The sequence below is a fragment of the Fukomys damarensis genome, unplaced genomic scaffold (assembly GCF_012274545.1).
Source record: "Fukomys damarensis isolate Sample0158 unplaced genomic scaffold, DMR_v1.0_HiC HiC_scaffold_2, whole genome shotgun sequence".
NCBI classification, from domain to species: domain Eukaryota; kingdom Metazoa; phylum Chordata; class Mammalia; order Rodentia; family Bathyergidae; genus Fukomys; species Fukomys damarensis.
This window is the reverse complement of record NW_022900914.1, coordinates 39,033,354-39,042,636: the sequence shown is the minus strand read 5'-3', so window position 1 is coordinate 39,042,636 and position 9,283 is coordinate 39,033,354.

The following is a 9,283-nucleotide window of genomic DNA, read 5'->3' as shown; positions in this document are numbered from 1 at the left end:
TTTTTTTTTTTTTTTTAGCAGTAGAAAAGTTTATTTGAAGGGCTGGAGATGTAGCTAGCTCAGTGACGCAGCCCCTGCCTGGCAACTGAGAGACCCTGTACAAAAAAAAAAGAAAAAAATTTTTATTTGAAGAAGTAGAAGTAGACTGAGGGAGAAACTGGGTCTGCAGAGTGAGCCTGAAGCCAAGTGAAAGAGGAAAAAGCAAGTTAAGAGTACACCCTGGAGGACACAGGGTGGGCTATTGTGAGAAAAGTTCGGGTAGCCAGTCTTTGCTGTTATGCAAGTATGGTCCATGGAAGTTTCTTCAGGCTGAGTGGAAAAATCCAAGTAGATGCGTGCCTCAGCTGTCAGGGATCTGACCGCCGGCATTCCCAGAAGCCCGTGGGGGACATCTGAGGAGTGGCTTCAATTCACCTTATCTGAAAGTCAGGAGTTCATTCTGACACAGCGCACAAGAGTGCTGTTACACCAGTAGGCATCTCCAGCCCTGAGAAAGAGTGCAGGGTGGGGGGCTGGCAGTGATGAATGAGGTGAAAGACACGCAGAAAGCGCACCTCTTTCACCAGCAGCTACAAGAGAGAATGAGAGGACACGCCATGCCAGATCCCTTTCTGTTTGTTTTGTTCAGTACTGGGAATTGAACCCACAGCCTTCGTACTGAATGTTATCCCCCAGCCCTTTCTTTTTATTTTGAGGCAGGATTTCATCAAGTTGCTAAGTTACCCAGGCTGAGCTCGAATTTGCAACCCTCCTCCTCTGACCCAGAATGCCAGGATTACAGGTGTATGCCACCATACCTGGCTCAGACACTTTCAAATTTTAACCATCATAAGACCGTTTTCTGCAGCCAGGCCTGGACAATGGCTCCCTATGGAGTGTCATTACAGATGGAATAGTGGGAGTTAAACAGCGGTTCTGTCACCTGCTGACCTTAATTCATCAGTCATGGGTCAGAATTTGGTCACCTAAGAGAGGATCTCTTAACTAGGATGAACACATCATCCAAAGTTTCTTGCTGTTTGGAATTCCAAGATACTTTAAACTTTTTAGCAAAAAGTTTTGGGAACATCGCACCAATCTCCACTTATCTCAAAACAATCATAGCAAATCTAGGAACAAGGCACTCAAAAGAGTCATCCTTGGTGCTGGTGATTTAGCTCAGTGGCACTGCACTTGCCTCATAAGTGCAAGGTCCTGAGTTCAACCCCCAGTACAGAAAAAATAAAAAAAGTCATCCTCTGCAGGGTCTTAGGTAACACTGTGCTTGTGCATGGGGAGGAGGATAATATTGAGGTAGGAGAGAGGAAATAAAGATAGGCAGAAAAGACACAACGAAAATCAGAATTCTGGAGGTGTGCTTTTGAAAAAACTACACCGGGCATTGTACCACACACCTATAATCCCAGCCTTTTCAAGGCTGAGGCAGGAGGATTACCATGAGTCTGAGGCCAGCGTGGGCTACATAGTGAATTCAAGGCCAGCCTGAACTACATAGCAAGACCCTTTCTCAACAAAAGAAAAAAACAAGCAGATTCAACCCCGGTACCAAAAATAAAATAAAATAAAATAAGAAAAAGAAAGAAAAAATCTGCAGCTTCAGGACACAAAAGTTACTTAAGCCTTTTTCCATTCCAGGAAATTCACTAAAAAAAAACAAAAATCCTAAGGATCTTAGATACACAATAAACCTGTAAAATGGACTTTTAGCCTGTGCTTTTCACCTTCAGCTACACTTCTTCAGAAAGACCTTCACCTTCAAGGATAGCAATTTTAGTGGCAGCATTTTTCAAGTTCAAACACATGTACATGGCTTGCATTCTGATATAACCAGATGGTAATTGGACAGAAAGCAGGAATATACATCTTAGATCACACACCTTGAAGACCCCCAAGTCCCAAAAATATACCCAGCTCCAGATCTTTCACAGGCCTACACTCTGTCTGGGGGTATACTTTAAGCTTCTGCCTAATAAATTCCTTTATGACTCTTTCTAGTCCTAAAAATTCTTTCATGACATGAATCAGTGAACCTGAAGTAGTAATTCTGTGGTTAGGGCAGGTCTAGCTTCTTTGTCTCAGTGGGAAACTCTTGGAACCCCTTCCAGTGACAGAATAGTTAGAGCTCAGGGCCCAAGACCCAAAAATCTTGTGGCTGCTTCTGTTCTGACACCTTCTCCCTGCTAATGCCTCTCCCAAATGTTTATTTCTCCAAATATACAAACAACCAGTAAGTACAAAACCTTCAAATGGATCTTTGTTTCACTCTACACAGCAAATATTCTTCATGATTGAGGTCTGAAGTGGTTAATGTTATAACTTGTAGAAAATTGAGTTTTCTGCTCTATTTTCCTTTAAAATTTTTTGTTCAATTTTTGGGGAGGACAGTGGGATAGAAATAACTTCTCAGAGATGACTTTTTCCATCACCTGTAAGAACATTTTTTATTTCCTCCTTTCTTGAGTTGTTTTATTCAGTTCTTTTCAATAGTTCTTGCCCTTTTGTGAAAAGGCTTTGAGGCTATTAGTTATCTTCCAATATATACCTTGGTTACTTCCACCGATTTTAGTGTGACATATTCTTACTATTGGCTTTTGGGTCCCAAAGAGATTCTTTCCGGGTTCTTGGTGTCCTGAACAAAGAATTGGACAAGGCACATAGGAAAGGCCATGAGAATTTACATTGCTCTGCAGAGTGAGAACAGACAAGGCAGGGGCTCCTGGAGGCCCAGGAATAGTGGGTGGGGCTCCTAGACTGCAGACAAGGCTTTGCAGAGGTTGTCTTAGCAGAAGCTCACTTGGCCTTGTGTCTTATTTGAGCTATCCTGTGGAAGGCCCAATGGCTTCATGCCAAGTGTAAATGAAGAATTGAAGATGGTACTTTGCTCATTGGTCCCACCAGGGTTCAGGAACATCATGAGCATCCTGAGTCCTGTGTTCTGGGAGGTGCCCTTGGTCTCCATGATTGACAAGTCACACCCACTTGTTCCAGTCCTAATCTCCTACCCCATTCTGGTTAATTTTCTAAACATTGTAAGTAATGCACAATTCTCTATTTTTTTCCTTTCTTTTTTTTTTGTAATTTTCTGTTTGATTTTTAAACCACGAGTTTTTAGAATGGTGTGTTCAGTTTTCTAAAAGATCAAGACTTGGGGTTTCTGTTTGTTGTTTTTGGGTTTGGGGGTTATTTTTTTTTAATTTGTATTTTTTGTTTTGTTTTGCTTTTTGTTTGAGACAGTGGCCTTGAACTCATGGCATCCTCCTGTCTCAACCTCACAAGTGCTGGAATTACAGGTGTGCATCATCATGCCCAGCAGGATGGATTTTGGGTTTTGTTTTTTTTTTTTTACTAGTTCACTGGTTGTTGTTTTTGTTTTGTTTTGTTTTGTTTTGTTTTTCAGTACTGGGGATTTTACCCAAGGCCTTTGCCCTGAGCTACATCCCCAGCCCATTGATTGACTGACTGACTGACTGATTTGAAATAGGTTCTTGCTGTCACTAGGTTGCCCAGCTTGATCTGGAAATGGCAATCCTCTCACCTCAGCTTTTCAGCCTGCTGGGATTACAGGCATGCACCACCACACCTGCTTGGAGGGGAATTTTTTTTTCTTGGAAAATAATTTTTGAAATAGCCTTTTCAGGTAATTGTGGTTAATCTTCTTTGATGCTACACCAAAATTTCCAAGTGATAATTTCTTTTTTCTTTTTTTTTTTTTTTTTTTTTTTTTTTTTTGGGTACCAGGATTGAACTCAGGACATTGTGCTTGCAAGGCAGGCAGAGCCACTGAGCTAAATCCCTGGCCCCAAGTGATAAAAAGTTAAGCCGGGCATGGTGGCACACACCTGTAATCCCAGAACTGGGGAGGCTGAGGCAGGAGGGCCGCTGAGTTCGAGACCAGCCTGGGCTACACAGTGAGTTCCAGGTCAGTCTCAACTACATAGTGAGACCCTATCTAAAAAAAAACAAAACAAAACAAAAAAAAAGTTAGTTGCTATGTAGAACCTGAAGCCTAACTGAACTTTCTGCATTCTGCTCCTATAAAATCAATTAAACTAACTTGCATTTTGAGGGGTTCTTCTATATATGCATGATTTTATAATATCATGACTGGAAATACTGATTGACTTAATTATGCAGACCTAAGTGCTGACATATTTTATTATACAATGCCAAAAAATCACATTAATTCATGTTACCACCACTGTTGTCAGAAACATCTTTGCCTATTAAGAAGGTGTCAAACTCACAGTAGTGAATTTGAGTTGCACAGAATTCTGCTTTTGCTGGAAAACTCAAAATTTATCCTTGGCAACAAATAGTGTCAACTGCTCCCTTTTTTTTTGAGAATGCAAATTGTAATCATTTTTTTATTGAATTTATTGGTACATTCTAAGTATACAGTACAGTTCCATTCATTACTGGGATCTTGTACCTTTACATGACAGGTCTTAGTTCTCATTTTTTCCCCTTGACCCCATCCTCCCTTCACCCCCTCCTCCTCCTGGTTCATTCTCAAGAAAATGTCTACCAAATATATGTCTGAAAATCATTATTTGTCCACCAGTCCTTCCCTTGGTAATAAAAAAAAAGTTACTGGAAAAAGCTAGTTCAGCTCACAACTCAAGCAATTGCACAAGTGCTGACACCCAGGACAATCACTGCATCAAAATATATGGAAACAGGTGCTACAGAGGTGCTCTAGAAGCACTCGTATTTCCTCACGCAGAGACCCACACAGGTGACTCACGGCTGTAGAGCCCAGGCAAGTGTGTGACGTCAAAAGAATGACAGGCTTGGGGGTGTAGCCAGGGCGCTGGCCTGCTGTGTGCTGTGATGCCCCGGGTTTGGTCTTCAGCACCACACACACACACACACACACACACACACACGACACACACACACACACGCAAAATATTAACTACACTGCACATATACTTGGGAGCTGCCATATGATTTGTGCTTGGGTTCCAGCAGTTTCTCTCATCACTGCCTTTTCAGGGAACCAATGCAAGGGTAAATACAGTGAAAAAGATTAAGCGTCATTGTTGGAAGAAAAAAATTTTCCTCTTAATTTAGGGTCCTGTGGTTGGGAACTGTAAATTAACTCACAAAATTAATGTAGTTTGTTTGTTTGTTTCTTTTTTCTTTCTTTTGTGGTAGGGGGATGGAACTAGGGACCTTGCACTTCGGAGGCAGGTGGCAGAATCACTGAGCTCAATCCCCCAATGTGCTTTGTTTCTTAAAAAGATACATTGACTTCCCACTATAGTGATTGGGAGTCTACAGTTATTTCATCTGCTTTCTTGGAGCTGTCACTGGGGGCCTAAGAGTGTATGCAATTTTGCACTATCTTCATGGGTACATTCATCCAACCATCCGTTGTCCTTTGAACTAGTTTATTTCCATGTGGTTGCCTAATTAGTGAATTAAATGACTAATAATGTTTTCATCTTTTCAAATGCTTATTTGACATCCACATACCTAATTTGGTGGTAATCTATTCAAATGTCCCCCCCCCTTTTTTTTTTTTGGTAACGGGGATCAAACTCAGGACCTTGTGCTTGAAATTTTCCCCATTTTTAGCAGGATGTGTTGGAATATGCCAGTAGTCCCAGCTATTCAGGAAACTGAGACAGAAAGACACTTAGAGTTCATGCATTCATACATTCAAGATCAGCCTTGGCAATATAGCAAAGACTTTTTTTTTAGGCAGGGTTTCGCTATGTGGTCCAGGCTGGTCTTGAACTCACTATGTACCCCAGGCTGGCCTCGAACTCATGGCCATCCTCCTGCTCAGCCTCCCAAGTGCTTAGATTATAGGCGTACACCACAACACCCAGCCTGTTACGTCTTCCAAAGAGTCAAGTTTTTTTGTAACTTTGATGAAATACATTTATCAATTTATTTTTTATAGGTTATAATTTTGGTAACATAACTCAAGAAATGTTTGTCTAGGGTCAGGGATTTAGCTCAGTGGTTCCGCAGCCTGCCTCGCAAGCACAAGGAACTGAATTCGATCCCCGATTGTTGTTTCGTCCTCGAGCCTACTCATGGAACAGGGTTCAGGGTGCCCCCACCCCCGGACTGGGAGGGCAAGGCCTGGAATCACCAGGCAGACTCCGAAGAAGTTTCTGGAATGCTTCCGCTTTATTCAGCAAATGCACAGGCTTATATAGGGTAAGGGGGGGTGGAGCCAGCGTGGAGTCGGGATATTCGGCACATCCTTATTGGCCACATGTTCGTGTTAGGATTGTATGCCTTAAGGGCTGGAGTCAGTACTTTAGAGGTTCTTGAGAGGAACAGTTTATCTGTCTAAGGTCAGATCTCTACACACCCGAGGGGGCGGATTATTCCAGCCCTAATAGGCCTAGAAGTTTTCTCAGGAGAGATGGGTACAGCTAAGGCAGACATTAACCTGATCCTCACCCGATACCAAAAAATAAAAATAATAAATAAATCTTTGTCTAATTCCCTATGATGAATATGATCATTGTGCATATCTGAAGTATACCAATAAGATTAGTAATCTTTAAAGCTTATTACAATAAAAAATACATTGCCAAGAACAAGGGAATAAATGTGTTTGAAATAAGGGAGAGTATGATGAATATGCTGAAGTGGATTTATGACAATATATCTTTAACTGTAATAATTTTTTTTTTTTTTTTTTTGGTACCGCGGATTGAACTCAGGACCTTGCACTATTGAGGCAGGCGGTGGCACCACTGACCCAATTCCCCAGATAACTGTAATAAATTTTTAAAATTAAAACACCCACTGTATTTTCTGATTCTCTCTCGCTGACCAAACATTTGCAGCAATTTCTACCAAGTAAAAATGTTATTGGTGCACCTGCATCCACCATTTTCATTAGAAAAGAAAAAAAGAAAGAAATCTTTGTCTAAACCCAAAATAAAAGCAAAGAGCAAATAAAAGATGGGTAAAAGGAAGTAGGGAGGCAGATCTTTCTCAAAGTAGGGGGGATCAAGTAATGGAGGGAGAGGAAGGAGAGGAGGGATAAGGGCTAAAATAAAAAGGAAATGGGTTGAGTTATATACGCGCACCAACTCCACACAAGGAATGTAAACATTATGTACTACACACTGATAAAGTGAAAAGAAATCTTCATCTAGATAAAAAAGAATTTCTCCCGTTTTCTTCTAGAAGTTTCTTGACCTCACATTTCACATTAAGGTCTATAAATCATTTTCTGTTAGTTTGTATATATGGCATAAGATGTGGGTGAAAATAATTTTTGTTCCTGTGCCCCTTCCCCCAGGCCCACACTGGGGATTGGACACAAGATCTTGACATTGAATACAACCAGCCATTTTTAATTTTATTTTTATTTATGCAATCCTGTGTCATGATGTATTATTCTTTATAGATACTCTGAAATCCAATTTGCTAAAGCTTTGCTCACATTTTGTCCCAGTGACCATAATGAATATTGATCTTCAGTTTTCTTATAATGTATTTTCCTGGTTTTGTTTGTTGTTCGTTTTGTTTGCAGTGCTAGGGAGTGAACCAGGGAGTGCTTCGCTATATACCCAGCCATTTCATAGTTTGGTTTGGCTCAACTCGGTTCTCTTCATCTCAGTGTGGTGTTTTAAAATAGGGTCTTGCTAAATTGCTCAGGCTGTCCTCAAACTTGCAATTTCCCTGCCTCAATCTCCTGATTAGCTGGAATTAAAGGTGTACACCACCACACCCAGTTATCTGGTTTCATAAAATGCTGGTCTTATAAAATAAATTGGAAAATATGCCCTTCTCTTCAAATTTCTTGAAGAATTTCTGTGGGTACAATATTTGATAGAATCGACTAGTGTTGGAACATTTTAAACTACAAATTCATTTTTTTTTTACAAATTCAAGTTTTAAAATAGATATAGAGCTATTCAAGTAGCCTATTTCTTCTTGAGAGAACTTGAGTAGTTTTCATCTTGTAAAGAATTTGCCCATTTCATCTGAGTGTCACATTTACTGGCATAACATTGTTCATAATGTTACTTGACACCCTTAGGGTGTGTAGTAAAGTCACCTCTTTCATTCCTGATTGATAATTCGTGTCTTCTCTTATTTTCCTTATGGCCTGGCAGGAGCTTTATCAATTTTACTGATCTTTTTAATCTAGCAAGTTTTTAATTTCATTGATAACTCTTGTTTTTCTGGTTTCTATTTTACTGATACTTGCTTTGTTTGTTTGTTTTTTGGTACTGGGGATCGAACTTGGGACCTTGTGCTTGTGAAGCAGGCGGCCGAACCACTGAGTTAAATCCCTGGCCCATACTGATACTTGCTTTGATCTTCAATATTTCATTTCTTTTGTTCTCTTTGGTTTAATTTGGTCTCTTCTTTTTTTAGTATTTTTTCCCTTTTTTTTTAGACATGCTCCTGCCTCTGCCTCCTGAGTGCTGGGATAATATTTAAATCATCTATATCCTTGATATTTTCTATCTTCATGATCTACCAATTGTTGAAGCAGAAGAGTTTAATTCTTCAATGATAGCTATGGATTTTATTTCTCTTTGATGTTCTATATATTTTTGCTTCATATGCTTTGAAAGTCTGTGTTCATAAATATTTAGAATTTTTATGTCTTTCTCATGAAATGACCCCTTTTGTCACGAGGAAATGATTTATTCTCCCTATGAAATCAGCTTTATCTAATATTAATATAGCCATCCAGCTTCTTTTCACTAGTTCATATGTGTATTTTTTCCCACACTTTGTACTTTTATGAGTGTTAATTGTGTTTCAGGTAGCATCAGGGAGGGCTTTCCCATTATCCACACCCAAAACTGGGCCAAACCAATCATTCGATTAATTTAGCAATCACACACCCTTGATCCCAGCATCACACATTCTAGATGCAACCACCTCTGAAAAGCCTTACTGCATGAGGCTTTGGGGGCACATCGAGACACAAGCTGTAACAAGCATATTTTATTACTTGATTTTCTCTTCTTTATTGGCTTATTAGCTCTAAGTCTTTCTCTCTTTCTTCCTTCCCAGGACTGGGAATCAAATTAAGGGCTTCAAGCATGTTAGGCAAGCATTTTTCACGTATGTTAAAATCCCATAACACAAAGTTATTGTTGTTTAGTCAACTCTTTTTGAGATGTTAAGGAACATAACCCAATAAAAAAATTTTGTTAGCCTGAGACCAGCAATCAATATTGAGACTGAAGGGCCCCGGGGATTTAGCTCAGTGGCACCACGCCTGACTCCAAAGCACAAGGTCCTGAGTTCGATCCCCGGTACCAAATAATAACAATATATATAT